Source organism: Dasypus novemcinctus, chromosome 20 (assembly GCF_030445035.2).
Source record: "Dasypus novemcinctus isolate mDasNov1 chromosome 20, mDasNov1.1.hap2, whole genome shotgun sequence".
Lineage (NCBI taxonomy): Eukaryota > Metazoa > Chordata > Mammalia > Cingulata > Dasypodidae > Dasypus > Dasypus novemcinctus.
In genome coordinates this window covers 12,095,839-12,118,024 of record NC_080692.1, presented here as the reverse complement: position 1 = coordinate 12,118,024, position 22,186 = coordinate 12,095,839, and the positions used below count along the sequence as shown (strand labels likewise).

Below are 22,186 nucleotides of genomic sequence, written 5' to 3'. Positions count from 1 at the left end.
CCCTTAGGATGAAAGCTGCTCCGTGTGTGTAAACCATTATTACTTGACAGCTAAATATAAAATTTCCACCAGCTACTGCCTAGCCATTGCTGCTCTAAGAATATTAATTGGGCCTTTTAACCATACAATGCAATTACAAGTCTAATTGAAAATAATTGGTCATCTCAGACGAGGAAAAACACCTTAAACAACTGGTAAGGAAAACATTAGGAAAGTTAAGACTCCACTAAGTTGAAAGTTTACTTTACTTGAAAAAGCCAATCTGTCTCCTCTGTCTTGGTGGGTAAACATTCTGGTGAAGTGTGAGATTCAAACAAACCTATAATTAATCCTGAATACAATGGTTGATAAGGGCAAGACACTTTGTGAGTTAGCTTACACATCCCTACCGGAGCTTTCCATCAAAAATCTTTTCTCTGGCTATGCAAATGCTATTTTGACTTTATTTCCACGGAATAAATCAAATGCGTCAGCTACCCGGCCCCCCTGTTGTGGGGGAGAAGAGGTTTCAGCTTTAGAAAACACTTTTTGTTGGTGTTTGTTGTCGTCATTGTAAGCTCTCTGACTAACAAAGCTCAGTAATTTTTTTAGAAGAAAGAAGGAGAAAAGGGGGAAAAGCATGAGCCGGAGATTGTGGCAAGCTTTACAAATTGGCACAGCCTTATCAACAGCATTTCATGATTTTCTGGAGTCCTTTTAAGGGAGTCTTTCCTTTGTAAGAGAAGGTTTACGCTTTATATTATTTAAAGCCGTGTTTTAGAGTTTATGAAAATTGCTTTTTAGTTTCCCTGACTCTTAATGCATCGATGCAGTTGCTTACTTCTTGGGAATTTATCTCCTTGCTAATGTGACTTGTTGTGGATTTTAGCTTAATGGTTTACTTTTCCCCTTCCTTCTACTTTCCTTTCTTCTAGAGGACCCTTTGGTGGGTCACACAGGGCTACCAATTGTCCCTCTCCATTTAAACAAGAACTAATTTCTATGATGTGGTGTTTCCTGCATTCACCACTGAAAGAAAAAGAATTGCAATTCCTGCAGTCAGGGGCAGATTTCTGTTCCATAATGGACTGTCCGTTTCACCCACCGGAGGCAGAGGGTTAAATATCCTTTGAAATATATATATATATGTATATGAATTATTAATATTTTTATTGGAGAAGTTGTAGGCTTATACAAAAATCATGTAGCAGGTACAGAGTTCTCATATACATGCTCCCTTGCCTATTGTAATCACCTTGCATTAGTGTGGTCCTTTTGCTACAAATGATAATAATATTATTATAATTGCACTATTAACTATAGTCCATAGTTTATATTGGGGTTCACAGTTTGTGTTGTACAGTCCTGTGGGTTTTTTCTTAAATTTCTATTCTAGTAACATATATACATCCTAAAATTTCCCCCTTTAACAACGTTCAAACAGATAGTGCAGTGTTATTAATGATGTTGACACTGTCATGCTACCTTCACCACCATCCATTACCAGATGTTACACAAAGCCCCAATAGCTCAGCTCTTTTTTTTAAACAAGTCAATTTTATTGATACATATTATTAAAGCATACTATTCATTCAAAGTGTATAATCAATGGTATTTGGTATAATAACAAAGTTGTGTGTTCATCATTTCAATCATTATTAGAGCATTTTCATTATTTCAATAATAATAATAAAAAACAGACAAACAAACAAGTATATTCCTCACCTATCGAGATCTCTCTGTTTCCTCTGTTGTACATGGCTGCTGTTTCTGGCTATTCTTAGGCATCTTTATTGAGATATATTCACATACCATATGATCTATCCAAAGGGTGTATAAGCAATGGCTTTTAGTATAATCACAATGGTGTACCTTCATCATCTCAAAAATTTTAGAACAATTTCATTATTCCAATAAGAAAGACTCCACACCCCTTAGTATTCCTTGCTCAGACTATATAACCACTAATCTAATTTCATCTTTATACATTGATTTATGTTTACATTTTACATAAATGGAATCATACAATAAGTAGTACTATGTGTCTGGTCTCCTTCACTTAGTATTATGGGTTTTTTTTGGTCTGATACTAACATTCGTAGTATTAATTTCATTTGTTCAGCTTCAAAGTAAATGGTCTTATATATGCAATTCTGCCCATTTTCATATGTCACATAATAAATTTATATTTCACATAATATATTTAGCTCATAATAGGGCAATCGTACAGTATTTGTCCTTTTGTGTAAGTTCAGCTCTTTTTTAAAAATTAACGAAGTTGTAGGTTTATAGAAAAATCATGCAGAAAGTAGAGCTCCCATCGACCCCTTCGCATAGGCAGTTTTCCCTTTTAATGACATTTTGTGTTAATGTGGTACCTTTGTTACTACTGGAATACAAAGTTCTATTTTGCATACCAATACATGTATATGTGTATATGTATGTGTATATATATATAAATAAAACCAAATGTATATATTGGTTGTAATTGTATTATTAACAATAATAATTTATATTATTAGTTTATATTATATTAATTATATTATTATTAGTTTATATTAGTCCATACTTTATATTAGGCTTCACTATTTGCATTGTGCAGGTCTGCAGCTTATTTTTTTATTCTAGTAGCATCTATACAACTGGAAATTTCACCTTTTAATCCCATTCAATTATGTAATTCTAATTTCTATGACCAGAGCCAGATTTCTGTTCCAGAATGGGAATGTCCGTTTCTCCCACCAGAGGCAGAGGGTGAGAAACCCTTTCTGATGTCCAGGATACTATACAAATCTTAACAGTTCTGCTCTTTCTTATAAAACTTTTAAGGACAACGGCCACATCCCTCACCTGTCATTTTCAGCCCATATCACATTAGAAAGATGTACTATTATTCTAACAACCACATGTCCCACCCTGTTAAAGAATATAATGAAAATGAACACTCTGTTCCTAATTAAAAAAAAAAAATCAAGCCCCAGCCAATGACTTCTAATTTAAAACAAAATCGGATAACACAAAATTCTATAACCAAGGCATTTAGAAACGTTGGAAGTTCTTAGTATGGGATTTTCCTTCTAGAGTCATGGATTATATACTTTTCTCCCTAAAGATGCAATGCGGTTATCGAGAATGCTGAAGTTTAAAACGTTGGTTGGTGAGGCTGACAATGATGTTAAATGGGCTCTAAAGGGAGCATGATGATTGTCTTACTGAAGTCTTTGAAAGAACAGGATATGAATAGAAAATGTGCTGTATTAGGCATCAGGATGTTGGATCTTGGATGGTTTCTGTTAATAAGATCTTGGGTAAATCATTAATCTTGATAAAATATAACTCTCCCTAATCTGTAAAATATCATCCCTGAAGAACTCATGATTTATATACATATATATGTTTTTTATCAAGAGGACATGTTTTAGGGACTAGAGCAACAGTATTGTAGCTACAAAAGAATGAACGAAAGGGGAATTGTCTTAAAATTGATGGAAAAGCAGTAACTCAAAGAGATAATGGAAGCGTGAGCTAAGATCCAAAAGGGAGGTACGTGTGCCATAAATTACAGCAATGCCTTTCATGATAGGAGAGAGGCTGGTGCATTAGAAATGATATTTTAAAAAATGGAAGTATTTGCTAAATATGGCATTAGGATGGATGTGTGTGCCAATGAACAAACTTTTTTTAATTATGAGAGAAATTAGTTACTGTTTTAATTACTTAGAAAGTGATTATATTGAAGCGTTGCCCGACCCCCCTTCCCCCTTGGGTTGCTCGAGCAATTTACTGTGATCAAGAACATATTCACACAGAACCGTTTCTTTAAAAACAAAACTCAGTTTCAGGAAAAGTAAATTCTTGCTCCTCTCTTGCGTGACAAATACCCATTCCCCCTCAAAAAGAGTCTCGCCTGAAACTCATCGCAAATGTTGTGATATGAAATGAATTTCAATATTTGTGTAAAGCTCTGTGGAATACCAGGAAAATGATCAATAAGAAATATGAGTTGTCTCCACTATTGTTTGAATTTCTAACCAGGGATATTTGAGACATCTACTGACTTAATTGAAACCCGAGAGAGCATGCTAGAAAAGCTTGTTGGAGATCATAGAAATACTGAATATGTTCTATGAAGCTTTGTTCCTGTGACTTTCAGACAAGGGCTGAACACTCAGTCCTGTAGATCTATGTGAGCGCCCTATGGACAAGTATTCCAAATGCAGGGTCATTCCACTGCTCTAACTTCCATGGCCATGAATTGGTGTTCGCATCTGGTGGCTTACCTATTTTTCCTCCCCCTCGACTTCTTCCCATAAAACCCTCTTGGGTATGATCTTTCCAAATCACCCTTAAAATTCAGACCCCCCCATTGCTCCAATGTTGCCTTGGGGACTTTATTGTTAGATAATGAGGTTATAAAAAAAGCCAAGGCAATTCCTTCAAAATTCCAAGGCAAATTCCTTTGGATCAAGCAGGAGTGTGTAAGGGCACAGTAAGTAAATCAGAATTCACTCAATTAGCCTGTTAAATATTTTGGGACTGAGACTTGACTCTTCAAGAGGCACCAGCCACAATGGGAAGTATTTTGGCCATTTGATATTCATGAGTCTGGGAAGGTTTAGGGTGAGCTAAGGACCAAATACAAGGGGTTTGGCTTTCTAATGTAAACACCATTATCACTTGGAAATCAATTAGCTCCTTGCATGGAGCGAAAGAGCAGAGCAGGACTTTGTGAATTACTATTGTGAGTTGGGGCTATTTGCTTTAATTAAGAGGAGACAGAGTGGATTATTGTCTCAAACTAAAGAGTTGGGAAGAGTCAGAAAATTACACTTTACCCTAGCAAACAACAAAGGCCAAGCAGGAGACAGGCTTTGTGTCGTCCGGCTGGTCTAAAGCAAATGACCTTTTAATCTGGATACTTTCTGAATGAGGAAGGACCCAACAAACAGAAAAAAATTCAAGAGTAGTAGCCCTTCTAAAGCCTCATGCCCTCTTTAAGAACCTGCCCAGTTTCCATGCAGACCTCTGCGATCAGTGTTTCCTCTTCTTTTGCCATCTACTCTCTCAGAGATTTGGGATTCATGGTATATATTAATCTTAAATTGGACCCTTACTGCAGAAATGTTAGCAGCATTAATGTGAGGTTATAGCACCACAACTTGAATGAAAAATGTAATACATTCCTGGATTAGTTGAAAACACATTTGATCAACTAGCAATCTATAATGGCATCTAACTGGAGTGCACAATTCTTTCTCTTATTGAGACTCTCCTATGCCAAATAGACTCATTGACAATAGATATAATTATCTTTCCCATCTGTATCAGTCAGCCAAACAGATGCTTATGCAAAATACCAGAAATCAGGTGGTTTTATAAAGGGTATTTATTTGGGGTAGGAGCTTACAGATACCAGGCCATAAAGCATAAGTTACTTCCCTTACTATTTCCACATGTTGGAGCAAGAAGGCTGCTGACATCTGACAGGGTTCAGGCTTCCTGGGTTCTCTCTTCCCAGGGCTTCCTCTCTCTGGACTTAGGGTTCCTGCCTTCCCACGGCTTGCTTCTTTCCAGGCTCAGGGTTCCTTTCTTCCCAGGGCTGCAGCTTCAGCACTGAACTCCAACATCAAAATTCCAACATTAAGAACCCCAGCTCTGTCCTTTGCCATGTCTTTTTATCTGTGAGTCCCCACCCACCAAGGGATGGGGATTCAATGCCCTACTGGCACAAGAGGTTTACCTGATTGCTTAATCAAGTAAACCTCTGAATCCAATATAATCTAATATGCCCAGAGGAGAAGATCAGTTTACAAATATAATCCAATATTTCTTTTTGGAATTCATCAATAATATCAAACTACTACACTCCACCCTCTGAATTTTAAAAAGGCATTACAATATTAAAAAAAAAAAGAAACCTTAAGTCAGTTTCAATGCAAGTACTAAATCATATCACAATCAACTTAAAGAAATACAGTTTGTCCTGGGGCAAAGTCCTGTCTGCTATAGACCTCTGAAACTTACAAAACAATTCATCTACTTCCAATACACAAATGGGCAAAGAATAAACATTTTTCATTACAACAAGGAGAAATTGGGAGGGAAAAATGAGTTACAGTTTCTCTACAGTTCAGTAGACTTGTAGGGAATCCTTTGTTTGATTTCACAGTCTGGGAGTCATTCTTAAGAAGATGGTTTCTCCTCCTTGGGGCCATATGGGGACCCACCCTTTCCACTGGCTTGCCCAATGGTCTTTTTCTTGGTTCCACCCTCATCAAGCATCTCAGTGTCGACCAAGCCTCAGACCTCAACCTCTGAGAGCATTGGGGTGATTGCCACACCTTATCCAATCTTTGGGTTAGAGTCTTAACCCCCCTAGTACAGTAATGTGAAGACAACATTCCCCTAACCGGTGGCGTACAGGTTCAACCCTCTCAGAGTAAAGAGTTGACCATCTGGCCTTCCCTAAACTTTGGGGGATAGGTCCACCTCTCTCAGACCTGTGGGGTGCTGACCTTAACTGCCCTAATCCTTGGGGAATGTGCTCCACTCTGTACCTTGGGGCAGCAAAATTCTCCCAGAACATCAGGCGGGAGCATCCACCCTCTTCAACTGCTGGGGCAAATTCACCCTCTCTGTACACATGGGTGGGTTCCCCTCAGCTCAAGGTGATGTCTTAATTTCATATCTTAGCTTCCATGGGTTTCCTCTTAAAGTTGTTTCTCCTTCAATCTCTTTTCCATGTCCCTTTTATTCCAGGCTGACAGTGGTTTTATTCACACAGCTCTCTCAAAAAGTCTGTTGGTTTAGCATGCAGGAAGCAGAAGTCCAAGCCATTAGACAGTAAGATTTTCCACAAGTCTTTCTGACGTAACTGCATCTTCAATTCTGATTTACAAGTTCCAAGTTTAGTTAAGTCCTCCATTGCGGCACTTTTGTCTGGGAGCCTGATTTCCAAAGACTTGATATTTCCAGAATCAGCTTCTGTTTCCTTTGTGCCCAACAGTTCAGTTCTCAGTTTATCTTGCTTGTCTAGCATTTTGCTACAAGCTGCAAGGAGAAGCCAAGCAGTACTCTCTGAGTTTCCTTTGGAAAGTTCTTCAGCTAAATGCCCAGGCTTGCCATTTTTAAATTCTGCCTTACATAAAACACCAGGAGTTAATTTCGATAAGTTCTCTGCAACTTTAAAACATGGAACGCCTTTCTCAATAATATCAAACTGCTACACCATCCATCCATCCATCCATCCATCCATCCATCCATCCATCCATCCATGCATTCATCCATTCAATAAATATTAGGGGCCTGAGTTTCAGAGCGGGGAACTACATAAATGGAGTTATCTACTGTTCCCTGAGAAATAGCAGTGGAGAGGAGAGCAGATATGCTTGACTGAAGTCAAACGCTCAGCAGAATGCATTTTTAGTACATGGGAGGTTGTGTGTATGTGCGTGGTTTAAATTTACAAGTGGATCGATTCAGAGCAACTTCAAGGGAATAGAAGAAACTAAATTATTCTCTCAATGTTACTATGACTCAGACAATCCTTTTTTTTTTTTGGAGTATTGGGGATTTTACTAGTATATATTACCATTTGATATTATTTGAATGAATGAGGGTAGATCTGAAAGACTTCCTATCATTCAGAAAGCATGCTTAGATATTTTTCACTGAGCATAAACAAAAGTCAGTCAATAGTGGCTCATTTACTTTAAAAAGAATTGATTTTCCTTTAAGTATTTTCACATATTGACATATTGATTGGATTTTAATGCCTTCCTTTTTAGCATCTGCTTTTCCTTTTATTATTTTAAACTTTCATCCACAAAACAATGGCCAATATTTACTGAACACTATTTAAATGTTGTATGTATATTAGTTCTTTTAATTCACCCAACAGCTATATGAAGTAATACTATTATGATCCTCATTTGTCTATTACCATTTATCTATCAAGGGTATTGAGGTGCTGAAATTTAGGAACCATACCCGCCGTTAAACAGCTGTTGAATGAAGGAACTGGGTGGTGGTCAAACTCAGGCAGTCTGGCTTCAGAGCACATAGTCTCATCCAGTGCAGTATCTCAGCCTTCACATTATGCCAACGGTAACGGAAACTAACAAAGGAGCCTTCACCCCCGTTCCTGCCGTCCCAGCATCAAAGTGTTTTACGCTACCATGATCCCTTCCAGTCTTTGGTTGGTCTCACTTTAAAAAAAAATTTCAGCATTGATGTATGTACTCCATTAGGTTGTATGTCTTCAGCAACAGATGTTTAGATTTGTTTCCTTAATACGTTTTAAAATTTGTTTCTTACACGTTTAGTTCTTCCAATAGCTTCTGCTCTGCTCCATGCCAATATATGCAGTTTACTATTTATAATTATTTTACTCCCCATCTAGGTTATAGAACTTCAAAAGGAGAAATTAGGTCCCCCAATTTCCTAGTAATTCCCCATTCTTTCAGTAAACATGACAAAATCCTGGTAGAGAAAGTCAACCATTGCTGGATGAGAAGAGTAACAAGGTTGAATCTAAGGTGGAAATGAGCAGGTATTAAAACAATTAATGTTTATTGAGCATGAATTGTAGATCAGACAATGTGCCATTTCCTACCATTCCTACAATTGGAGTTATAGATATTACAGATGAGGAAACTGAGGCATAGAGAAATTAAGTAGTTGTTCATCCAGCTAGTAAATGATATAGCTGGAATTTAAACCTGGATTGGACTGACCCAATCCAGGGCTGTGCTTTCTAACCATTATGCTAGTTCTATTATGCCAAATGTAAGATGCCATCAACTCCAGTTTAGAAGAGCTTGGTGGGTTGGTCTCCTCCTGGGTTCTGAAAATATTTTTTTTCACATCCTACCATTACAACTGAGTTGCCATTTTCCCATCCAGTGTAGATTTAAAAAATCATTTTTTTTCCAAAGATGTGAGCCCATAGATGTTCATAGTGGAATTATTCACAATTGCCAAAAGATGGAAGCAGCACCAGTGTCTATCAATTGATGAATTGATAACAAAAAGTGGTGTATGCATACAATACAATATTATTCAGCCATAAAAAGGAATGAAGTTCTGCTACATGCAACATGGATGAATCTTGAAGACATCATATTGTGTGAAATAAGTTAGTCACAAAGGACAAATAACGCATGATCTCATTGATAAGAAGTAATTAGAATAAGCAAACTCAGAGTCAGAATCTAGAATGTAGATTACTAGGGGATGGTGTAGGAGTAGGGAATAAGGATTTAAGTCTTAAAATATACAGTGTTCCTGTTTGGAACAGTAGAAATACTTTGGTAATGGATGGTGGTGATGGTAGCACAATACTGCAAATGTAATTAATAGCACTGAAATATATATCTTAAATTGGTTAAAAGGGGTAAATACTAGGTTGTATATCTGGTAATAGAATGAGAATTAGGAAAAAAATCCACCGAACTGTACCACACAAAACAGTGAACCCTAAGTTAAACCATGGACTCTAGTTAATAGTACAATTATAAAAATGTGCTTTTATCAGTTGTAACTAAGGTATCACCCCAGTGCAGGGAGGTAAGAATAGGGAGGTATAAGGAACTCCTATATTTTATGCAAGATTTCTCTGCAAACTCACAACTTCTCCGATAAAAAAAAGAGCAAGCAGCAAGGTTTTATAACTCATGTGTATTCACAATTTAAAAAATCATTAGAGCATCACTTGGAGAGTATTTTTCTGCTCTTTGCTATTAACTGGCTGTTGTAACCTCATCTTGATATTCTTGACCAAAATAAAATGGCTCACTTTAAAAATCTCTTATGAATGCAAAGCTGTGTCTATGGTCTTAGGGAGACAGAGAGCTGGTCGTGTACTACAGTCCATATTTCTCATTTCTGAACAATTAAATTTTGGCAAGCTTTGGTACCCTGTCACAAAAAGATGAAACTTATTTGACATTTAACTCATTTTACTAAACAACTGATAGGATTAAAGAGAGATTTTCTGCTTCCCCCACTGCCTTATATCATCCAATTCTTCAACACACATTAAGCAGTGAAAAGCCTAACTCTTTCTAAATGGTGAAGGCAAATCATTCAATATTTATATTTATGATAGTCCTGGAATACAAAATAATCTGAGAGAGAGCACTTTGCTTTCTGTAAAATATTGATTACTGTAAGTTGTTGGGTTAGCAATTGCTGCTGCTTGTTACCTTTCTACGCTTTAAAATTCCTGACATCTATAAAATAAATCCAGTCACTGGCTGTAGGCAAAATCAAGATCCTTGACCAATTCTGAGTTTTGGTAGGTGCTAACAATACTTCCCACGCTGTCCTTGGTGAAGGAGTAGTTTTGTTTTTGTTTGTTTGTTTTTTAAGCTTAATCCATTATATACAAGGGTTACTGCAGTGTCAAATAGCTATCAAATTTTGTTCAGCGCTTGCTTTCAGTGTTTGTACATATCTTGCTGCCCAGTGGTTATGAACAGTTCTCAAAGGGGCCGTACTTTTGGTGACTGTGACCCCTCAGCCTTTGTGAGGGTTATACACATGGCCCTTGGCCATTGCTTTTGAAATTGTTTTATAATGATTCAGTGAAAGACCTCTCTATGACACACTTTTTTTTTTTTTTTTCAGTTTTGGGTATTCCAGTGAAGAATGGGAAATTTATAGCTCTTCTAAAATTTGCTTCAGGCACTCTGTTGTTTCCAAGAAGCAAGAATGAGGTTCCATTTTCCTTTAAGAAAAAACTGAACTAAAAATTATTCTAGTCATATCCAAGAGAAGTCAGCCATCCTTTGCAAAGTTAATCACAGACTTCCTCCAGGATCTCATGGCTCTCAAGAAAGATTTTGCTATGCTGTCGCTGCAACATCAAAATATAGATTTTATTAAAGGCTGGAATTTCTGTTTTGTTTTTATGAATGTGGACTCGAGTCCTTACATGTCTGTACCTCTTTCCCTTGATTTTATTTTGTTAGTAGGAAGGGGTATAAAAGAGGAACAGTATCGGAAATTCAGTTTAAAAGCAGATGCCCCAAATATGTATCATCTGATGTAAAATGTTGATTTTCTTTAATCTGATTATGATCATTTCCAGGATTTTATTCTATGAATATTATCTGAAAGGAAGATAAAAGCAAAACCACGAAGATGTCCATTGAATTTTCACCTGAAAATAATAATAATAATAAATGGAAACATCTAATTATACAACTCCATGGAAAAGATTGTCATATAAGATCCAATTGCACAATGGGATGCTGCATAGCAATTTAAAATAAGGATTTTAAAGATGGTGTAGAACATGGAAAATGCTTAAACAAATACTACTAAGTGGAAAAACAATTCAGCATAATATTTTTAGCCTGAAGCAGGCAATGCCTGGTCTGTTGGCACCTGCCGTTACCTGCCCTGCCCTGGGGACCCCCAGGGGCTACCCTATCGGCTAATTACCAATGAGATTCCAGCTGTGGTGGGCTCGCAGCAAACCAGAGGGGAGGAAGGGAGATGCCAGGGCATTCCGCTTCCCCTCTCTCTCTCTCTGGCTTTGGCGGCCTTAGCACCTCTACAGGGTTCCTGGTCCCAAAGCACACCTGCTTTGATTCCAGCTTCTGCTGGGTGACCGCGGTCACACTTTCTGGGGACCCCTTGTTTTTCCAACCTAAGGGTGGGTGAAATTGCCTTTCCTCCTTCTGTTTAGCTTCTCAGGTTTTTCCATCTTGATGCTACTAATTCCTGTATTGTTTTCACTATATTTTAAATACATATGAGTGGTGTCTCTCTCTCTCTCTCCCTCTTTCCTTTCTTCCTTCCCTTTCTCTCTTTTGTTTGGACCTGCAGTTTAGAGTCTGGTTGGGCCGTTTCAGAAGGTCCCCAAGATGACAAAGCTGCGCATTGGTGGACCATCCTTAGACCAGGAACAAGGGGTGGGTGTGGGTGGTGGGGTGCGAAGAGCACTGTGGGCGCTGGAACCTGGGAGGAATGAGATGTATTCAGTGAAGCATGTTCCCTGTTCCTGGCCTGGAGATCTGGAGCAGAGATTATGTGGGAATGTGGTGAGAGATGAGAGCAAGTGAGGGATCTCAGAGCTTGCGAGATGGGAGATGAGAATTGTGGGTTACACCTGGGCAGTAGCCTCCAAGATGGCCCCCAAGGGCGCCTGCCTGTCCCTTCCTTAGGTAGCTCCTCCCATGTGAAATGGGGCTGACCGTGTACCTAGGAAGAGATGATGGAAAAGTCAGTGGATGAGAGCTGAGGCCACACGTTAGATACTGTCGCCGCTGGCTTGCCCTCTTTTGAGCCCCTCATAATGGGGAAAGCCAGGTGCCTTAGAACATCTGAGCAGCCCTACACAGAGAGCCATGTGGCAAGAAACAGACTCCTGCTAAGGACCAGCTCGGACCTGGCCAGGGAGGGAGCCGTGCTGGAAGCAGCATCTCCAGTCTCAGTCACGTTTTCCAACACCTGCAGCCTTGACCGACAGCTCAACTGCAATTCCTTGCGGGATCCTGAGCCAGAACCCCCCAACCAAGCCTCTCCAGGATTCCTGAACCTCAAAAACTGTACGAGAAGAAATGCCCATGATTGTGTTACACCACTAAGTTTTGGGACGCTTTGCTAAGCAGGAATAGCTAACTAATCTGCATTACACGTATTTGGATTGCAATTACTCATTAATTCAACTGTCGCAACTCAGGTGTCATGTAAAAGCAAGCTTTCTGCTCATTTCCCCATATAACTTAAGACGTCTTCTTTTTCATTTGTACCGTTTGATGTCTGATTGAAATCTACAATTTCGTAGAATAACTCCTTCCCACACCAAAACGTCTTCCTATAAAGCAAGTCATGGGAGTAGCAACAATCCAAGATTATTTGTGCTTTGGTGAACGCGCTGTCTAAAACTTCTGGCATTTAAAATTTTTAACCTTTCCCAAGGTGGAGTTTACATGAAAAATACGTATTTCTGCTCCCCTTCTGCAGCTGGACACTTTCAGTTCAGTCTGAGCATCGTGAAGACTCCACCGAAGCAGCACGGCTTTTAAACCAAAAAGCAGCTCTCAGCTCTCACAAAAACCATCCCAAGGTGTGGGAAAGACTGCTCAGGGCTGACGGGCAAGCGTCTTCTCCCGCGGCATCAATGCAGAGTTCCTTTGATTAACTACTTGCCTATTTTCTTTTCATCCCAATCGCCGCCTCGCCTGCCCACCTCTGCTGTTGTCCCCATAGGAAAATCCATAACCACAACATTTCCCAGCCTTTAATCTGCCTCTGGAGAGTCAGGGAAGCCAGCGAGAGCATTGTTTGCTTGGCAGCCGTGCTGCCCTTGAGTGTGCAGAGGCTTGGGGGGGCATGTCGGTGAACTTCAGGACGCTGGGAAAGCGGGAAGCCACATATGGATTGTGCCCCCCTGCCAAAGGGTCGTGGCTGCCCCTCTCTGGGGAAGCTTGGCTTGGGATTGCTTCTGTTTGCAGTGCTACGTGTAACCTTGGCATGCAATCAGCAGAGAGAATATTCATTATTGCCTGACTGTCTGCCGAAGACAATTTCAATTATTCTGGCATTTCAATGGATGAAGAAGCCCTTTAGGCTGGCCCGGGAGATTAGACTTAAAGGCTGTGTAAATTAGGAAAGTTACAATCAGTATATTATCTGGCAGGCAGCTGTGGAATACACCATAGCAGGCAAAGAGAGACAAATTGCTGTATTCCGTTTGTGGTTTTGATATATCAATTTACAAGTTTAACACACACATTTGTGAAAGAATGATTTTGCGTTTCTTAAATCACTTTTAACTGCCTGCCCTCGAAGTTTCTGAACCTGTAACCTGAAGAGTCTGCTTGCTCGGCTGACGTTTTGTTTTAAAGCTCAATTTCAGCCGGGAAGAAATATTACCAAGGACAGAGCCTGGGAATTAATCTTTCCTAAAGTTATTCAAATAATATAATATATGGCAGTTAATCAGAAAATTCCATTTGCAGAAATGTGAATAATGTCCCATACAAAGGTTTTTTTCTTTAATGGGATGTTTTTCATGTCCTTTTTTTCTAGATTCACTCTGATGTGATAATTATGCCAATGTATTTAATATGTTTATTTTACCACACCTGTCTGATGCGATAGGTATGGAAAAAAATTATTAGAATAACATATCCTAATACTTTACAAACAATTGCATAAATGAGGTCTACTGGTAAAGAAGCATTTCATGATTCTTCCAGTTCTTTCTGAACATTTGGAATTATTTCAGTCTTAGATATTCTTTGGTATCATTTCAGATTCTCAGATATTTAAATAACAGATTTGAACTTTTGTCAAAAAGAGGAGTCATAGGTTTACGAAAGCCTTGTATAAAAGAGAGTTTCCACAAACCACCCTATTATTAACAACTTGCATTAGTGTGCTACAATTATTACAATTCATGAAAGAATGTTTTTGTAATTGTACTAGTAACTGTAGTTCATCATTTACAATCAGGTTCCTGTTGTGTCCTACAATCCAATGTTTGTTTTCTTTTAAAATTTTTGTTCTGGTACCATATATTCCACCTAAAATTTCCCCTTTTAACCATATTAAAAGACATAATGCAGCATTGCTAATTATAATCACAATTAGAACTCATATATCATTTGAACAACAGATTTTCACTTTTTAAAAAATGCCTTTTTAAAAGCGCCCTTTCGACAGTGATTAATACTTGTAGGTATGCCTGAAATAAAGTTAACATTTCCTGGGTGAGTTTAAGCTATTTTTCTTTCTCAGATTTTAAGAAAAATGGTGTAGCTCTTTGTTATATGAGAAAAATTGTTTTTGAGCTAGCCGATTAAAGTGAGAAAAGTTTTAATTCTGTAATTTGCTCAAGTCCTTTATGGAATAAGGCAAGAGACATTTATAAATAAGTATGAAAATAGACATTTTTAAGAAAGCTCTGTAAACAGCACGTGGCTTTGTGGATCCCCTGAATACCCAAGATGACTTTCTATTGCTTGTCTATGAAATTCAAAGCAAGTACATAAAACTTCAGAGGAAGCTCTATTCTTCGGAAATATTTACATTTATTGGGGGAAGCAGATGGACTGGTTTGGATATAGCCTCATTCTCATTTTATTTAAAAAGACTTTTAGAAACTCAAGTTAAAAACGTTATTGGGTATTTATTTGTAGGTCAAGGATTACATTCAAGTAACATGTGTCCAAAGAGCATTTGACCAGAGCCCTTGCTGTTACGGATTGCTCAGTGTTGAATTTTGCCGTCCTTCTTCTATCAAGCTCCCTGGAGACCTTGTCAGAAAGGTGTTTATCAATCAATAACATGGAATTCATTTTTTTCTTTCTTGTTTACAGAACAGGATTACCCTCCAGGGACAGTTCTTGCGTTTACAATACCCAGGAAGCGCCCTTCGTCACAAACACTGAAGTTTGACTGCAGCCTTGCACAGTAGATTGTGCTGACATATTTTCTCATGGGAACTGCAGGGCTAGTTCAGGCAAGCATCCACAGTTCTTAAACAGACAGTTTCAGGCTGGAGAATTTAAGAGACAACAAATAGAGTTTTAAGGCCCTGTAAGATAATAATGAAAGACGTTTATGAAAAAAAAAAATCACAGTTCGTTTGAAAGCTGGGACTCACGCTCTGTATTTTGACAGCAGACGGATGGCTAGTTTGACTAATCTTGGTTTACTTTCTGACTCGGATTTGTCTCACTGGTCCAGTGAGATTGTGAGGGTTTCCTCCAATCTGGTTAATGTTCAGAACCAATGTTTGAGTTTTAGACTAATTATGGGCCAACAACTGACATTTTTTTCCTATAATGTGAAGACTGGTGCCAGCAGTAACTCAGTGAGATTTAACATAAAAGCAAGATAAAACAATTAAAGGGGAAGAATATTTGATTAAGTGGATTGCTGATTTATAGTAGGGTAAATTGAAATTGAAAGGAGAGTGAACTTTTTATGGCAATCATATATTATGTTCATAATCAGAGACTCTGGACCCTTTGTGCTTTTGTGATTTAAAAAGAAATAAGCCAGTTTGAAAAGAATAAGCCTGGTGGCAAGGGTCATTTTTGTCTTCTCTTGAATTATGGTTTCTTTTCATTGCAAAGGTTAAATAAATCATATTTGAGTAAACTCATTGCAAAACATGCAATCAACATTTGAATAGACTGAGTTGTGTAGTAACAAGGCTGCACATGGCAAAACACACACAAACATTTTTGTTTTGGTGATAGAGTTAAGGATACATTTCAATCATCATTTATTTGGTATTTGCAAAAATTGTAGCTGTGGCAACATCCCTTAAGGGGTCTTGGGCCGGGTATCTAGAGGAACAGAACTCTAGGAGATCTGGTATCAGACCTGGGAAAATTATGAAACAGCTCATGTTCCACGTGTCGCTTCTTGTTCCCTGCCTGGATGCATGGCAAGACTCTCCCTAACTTGGAGTGAAAGTGTTTCTGGAGTTCGCCTTAGCAGGTGTTGCCATGTGCTCCTGACATCCCATCCCCAGAATGCCTGGCACTTGCTTCATGTAAACCCAAATTGCTTGTGCAGTGGTGATGTTAGCTGCTTCAGAAAAGAGTCATGGTCTGCCAGCAAACAGAGAGGGCCAGGGGCAGCATAGGTGAGGTGAAAGCAAGAGCAGAGATGGGCGAGTTGGGAATTCATAGAGCTTTTTTTTTCTCCCTTAAACTTTTTATTTTGAAATAATTTCAGACTTACAGAACAATTGCAAAAAATAAAACAAAACTCATACAAGAATTCCAACACCCCCATACACAGATCCACTCATTTAAAAATTTGCCATTCCTATCGAGCTAGTTTGCTATCTACCTTCTAAACATTTGTGAGTAGGTTATATACATCCTGCTCTTTGAGCACATACTTCTGTGTACATTTCCTAAGAACAAGGACATTAACTTATGGAACCACCTTAAGTACAGTTATCAAGTTCAAGAGCTTTAACATTGATATAAAGCTGACAATCTATATTCCAATTTTTTCATATCTTCCAATAATGTCTTTGGACATTTTCTCCCCCATTATTAGAGCCAGCCCAGGATCATGAATTGCATTTTTCATTTCCTCTTTAGTTGCTCTCTTTTTGTGTGTGGAAATATGTACAGCATATTTGTTCCCATGGCCAAGAGTATTTTTATTTAGAGACTAAAACAAACAACTGATCATTTGTTGTCATTGTTGTTGTTTCATTTTGTTTTCCTGTGGGGTGTTATGGAGGGAAGACTGGGGAGATACCCAAAGGAGAGGAGGCCCTCAGATTTGTAAATCGTGTCTTTGAAATTGTTATGTGATACACTCCACTTTCCTATTGGCACCTTGTTTAGAGCTCAAAGGGACAGAGGACATCAGAAGGGAAAATGCTGGAGGCATCAAGAGAACATGCAGCTTACCAAATGGTTTAATCATCGTAGCTTTGATTCTTTGATGGCACATCTGAATTGAAGTCATTAAATTTTATGAAATGATTATGAGTTTATGGCTATTTAAAAATGTGTGTGTGTGTGTGTAGGAAGGCGCCATTAAAGCAACTGATGACTCAGAGAAAGAATTCCAAGCCAGTTCTGGTCCTGACAGGGCGCCCCTCCAGGTGTGTGACTCTAGGCCAGTCTTGCATCTGGGTCCTTGGTTTCCACGGTGTCAAAGGAGGTGATGGTACCAGGAGATGGTATCAGATCCTTTCAGGCTCGGATAGATTTTTGATTCAGTGACTGATATTTAAAGTAGGGGAAAGCTGGCTCCTACTGTCAGCTACAAGGAGGATTTAAATTTTAGCTTCTTCTCCCCAAAGTTAGATGAGTAAAAATGCTTAGTGCCGATGGCAATGAGACTGAGTTTGGGAAGACGGTTTCCACTTTCAAAGAAGCCGTTGCTGAAATTCCTGGAAGCAAGGCATAAACAAACATACAACAGGGACCTTGTTTTTGTTGTTGTTGTCAAAGGAGCGGGCAATGAAATTGACTCCCACTTTGCCAGCGTACTTTTTGTTGCCAAGAGTCTCTACCATGGAGTAAAGGGACACTTGGTGCCATCTGTTCGTCCTTTCAGAGACAGGCTTTCATGTGGTGAATCTGACATTTCTTCCCTTGTTACCTTTGCTCAGGACATCTGCTTCAGAGTTATTCTAAACCAAAGCATTGATTCAGAGATGAAGAATCAAACGGGGACAGAAGTGAGGGGGCTCTGACGGGGTGGGGCCTGGAGGGACAGAGCGCTGGCATAGACTATGTAAATCACTGATAACTTCCAACTTTGCTCACAAAATGTAAAATGGCCTTTTCTGAAACATTTTGCTCTAATACTGTTAAATCATGAACATTTTTAAGCTCGTAAAATCCATACACCTCAGATTGCTGAGGGTCCTATAAAGAAATACGTACTGTATTTATTAGCAAGTGTCAGCTTAATTAACATATCAAACTTATTCACCCATTCAGCACAGGTAGCTAAGTCTCTCACATATGTGGGACTAACCCCAAGTCCCTTGAGGAACTGTGCACCTTGGGAGAGCCTCGTCACCTTTCTCGTAGGTAGAACTGGGATGGGACATTTTTATGGAGGTATAGTGAAGACAAAAAGAAGTGATGAATGAGAAGGGACTTTCTAAATTGTAAACTGTAATATACAAGTGTTATAAAGACATATTTCAGGGAAGTGGACTTGGCTCACCTGATAGAGTGTCTGCCTATGACCTGGGAGGTCCAGGGTTCAAACCCCAGGCCTCCTGACCCGTGTGGTGAGCTGGCTCATGCGCAGTGCTGATGTGTGCAAGGAGTGCCATGCCACACAGGGGGGTCCCCCGCACAGGGGAGCCCCATGCGCAAGGAGTGAACACTGTAAGGAGAGCCACCCCAAGCGAAAAAAGCACAGCCTACTCAGGAGTGGCGCTGCACACACGGAGAGCTAACACAGCAAGATGATGCAACAAAGAAGAGACACAGTTTCCCAGTGCCACTGACAAGAATACAAGTGGACACAGAAGAACACACAGTGAATGGACACAGAGAGCAGACAACAAGCAGGAGTGGGAGAAAGGGGGAGAAATAAGTAAAAAACAAATTAAAAAAAAAAAAAAGACCTATTTCAGACAAGAGAGTTCTCAGAATGGTTGCTCCCATCAGGTTATGGGAAGAGTTGCTCCATCAAGTGAAGTGAGGAAACCAGGAGAGAGGAAGACCTGGGAACCTGGAATTAGGGGACTGCACAGAGGAAAGAGCGGATGGAAGGAAACTCCCAGAGTGATGGCAAGAGAGATCTCAGATGCCAGGTGTGTGGAGTGGCCAAGAGAACAATCACCAGATTGAATAAGGCAGACAGAGGGTCCAAAGAGGGACGTCCTCAAGAAAATGACGCTGATAGATTTTCTGGCATGTGTGCAAATGATGGGAGAAATTTCAGGATTCTCTGGGACAGTTTAGGTATAGAGTAGTCATAGTTTCCCGGAAAGCTAAGCAATCGAAAATCTTTTCGATTGTTAACTCTAGAAAAAAGGAAAACTTGAATAAGAAAGAAAATGCAAGTGTAAGGCATTATATGGCTCAGCATTGAAAAGATTTTGCAAAAGTAAGAATAAGACAAAGAGTGAATTCTGAGTCAACCAGTATTATAAAAAGATGTCATTGGCAGGAGTGGGAGGGGGAGTAGGAGGAATGCTGGAATTGAAAACTTTTCAGAATAAGAGGTGAACAGTGGATGATTATAAAGGGAAATCAAGAAATAGTGCATCATTTATAAACAGGAAGGGAAAAACAGACCTAACAGCAAAAGAGTTTTGAAATTGAAAGTTTGACTCAGGGGAATGGAACTTGGCTATTGGAGGACTGGGGCAGGGAATCTTGTTTATTTTTCTAGGTTTTATAGTAATATGTATCTTACTTTTTGAAATAATGTATGTATACTGTTTTGAACAAATTATAAATTTTTGAAATTAAGAATTTTTAGAAATTTTAATTCTTTTCTTTTTTCCAAATACTCTCCCTTTCCCACTTCCCCAATTCCTTGATAATCTCTATTCTCCTTCTTACCACTGCAAATTTGCTGTTTCTACTCATCTCTTGTAAGTGATATAAGACAGTGTTTGTCCTTAAATGCCTCGGTTATTTCACTGAGCATAATGTTTTCCAAGTTCTTCAAAGGTTGCAGCATGTCTCATAATTTCATTCTTTCTCAGGGCTGAATAATGTTCTATTGTATGGATATACCACATTTTGTTTATCCATTCATCTGTTGAGGGACACTTGAGTTGTTTCTCCCTTTTGCCTATTGTGAATATTGCTGTTATAAAAATTGGTGTGCAAGATCTGTTTGAGACCCTGTTTTTATTTGCTTTGGGTATATACCTGGAAGTGGAATTTCTGGGTAATATGATAATTCTATTATATATTTAGCCTTTTGAGGAACCATCATATTGCTGTCTACAGTGGCTACACCATTTTACACTCCCATCAACAATACACTAGAGTTCCATTTTCTCTGCATCCTCTCCAACATTTATTATTTTCCTTCTCTTCTCTTCTCTTCTCTTCTCTTCTCTTCTCTTCTCTTCTCTTCTCTTCTCTTCTCTTCTCTTCTCTTCTCTTCTCTTCTCTTCTCTTCTCTTCTCTTCTCTTCTCTTCCTTTTCTTTTCTTTTCTTTTCTTTTCTTTTCTTTTCTTTCCTAATAGCTATCCCTGTGAGTATGAAGTGGCATCTCATTTTGGTTTTGATTTGCATTTCCCAAATGGCTAATAATGTTAACGATCTTTAATTTTTTGAAATCTATTGGGTAAAAGGTTAATAACCCAGAAGGATGATTATTCAGTTTTGGCAAATGTGAACATGTAAGAACAGTGGTCCAAGCCTTCTGCATAATGCCTCAGAGAATCCAGAAGTTTGAGAACATTTGCTCTCAGTTTCACTTGCTGAGTTTCATCAGCACATCAGTGGCATACTTAGGATACACCCCTGGAATTTTATTTCCACTTTCCCTCTTTAATTCACATAAAAGCTCTTGATTCTTAAGAGGATGAACTTCATAGAGGGATTTTGGACCTGGAAAACCTAGCCAACTCTTTCTTTTTTTGCCCTAATCATTTTGTATATATGTACAATTGGAGTAAATGGAACATTCTTTAAAATTAAACTCTGTTAGGTTGAGATTGTTTTGTGCATAGACTTACTACAATATCTATCACATAGTAAGTGCTCAATAAAAATACATAGAGTGAATAAATAAATCAAGGACATTGAGGCAGCAAAGAAGTCCAAGAGCCTCCTTATTTGTCCCTACACTCTCCTCCTTCTCTTTTTCTATAGTGGAACCAGAATAAACTTCTCTAAACAAAACTCTGCTTAATGCTTTCAATGGTTTCCCACTGCTCTTTTATAAAGGACTAACCTCTTATTGTGACCTTTGGACCCTGTATGGTCTGGATCTGCCTCTCCAATTTCACCTAATTCCACCTTCCCCTTTTCCTTTGTCCTTTGTTCTCATCATCTCATTCCAAGTCCAGGGCCGTTGCTGTGGTCTCTGTGCTTCCAATCACCTTTCATTCTCCCACACTTTCTTAGCTCTTACTTATCCTTCAGGTATCAGTATAAGCACCAATTCCTCAGGAGAACCCTCGCTGACCTTTCTCAGTCAAAGCCTTCTGTTTACGTTTCCATGGCAACATCTTTCTCCGCTTTGTTTTGTCACAATTGCAATGCTATGTTTATTGTTGTGATAATTGGGTGAATATCTATCTCCCTCAGTAGACTATAAGCTCTCTGAAGCTAGGGAACATGTCTGAAGAAGCATCTCCATCCCGAGCATAGCACCTGACATAAGGTGCTCGCTCAATTCAAATAAGTAAATAAAAAGGACAATAAAAAGCCGATTCTCATTATTTGGGGGTAGTTATGTTCTATAAAGTCCTCTGACACTGAATTAGTGAATAATGGATCATTGCTTCTTTGGAAAATACAGGGTTAGGTTCCTGTGAGCCTCTGGTCACAACATTTTTATCAGCCAATTAATACGCAGCCTTGTTCTATGTGAGTTTCTGTTTAAAGATACCATATTTAATATATAATGTTAGTGCATTAACATTGACCTCACTGTCTACAGCATAACTCAGGCCTGAATGAAGTGGACCTGACATGTATTTTCTCTGAAAGGCACACCAAAGTCTTCTTGCATTTAGAAACACTAGACAGCATTTCAGCACTATGCTTGGGGA

At 38.8% G+C, this 22,186-nt stretch overlaps 1 long non-coding RNA gene across 1 annotated transcript; it reads right to left on the bottom strand.

Moving 5' to 3' along the window:
• Window positions 1-15,104: 15,104 nt before the first annotated feature.
• LOC131274731 (uncharacterized) lies at window positions 15,105-21,573 on the bottom strand. The gene is made up of 2 exons (XR_009182007.1): window positions 21,364-21,573; window positions 15,105-15,493 (listed from the first exon to the last, which is right to left on the bottom strand). It is a non-coding gene; the product is annotated as an uncharacterized lncRNA (long non-coding RNA).
• Window positions 21,574-22,186: the final 613 nt, after the last annotated feature.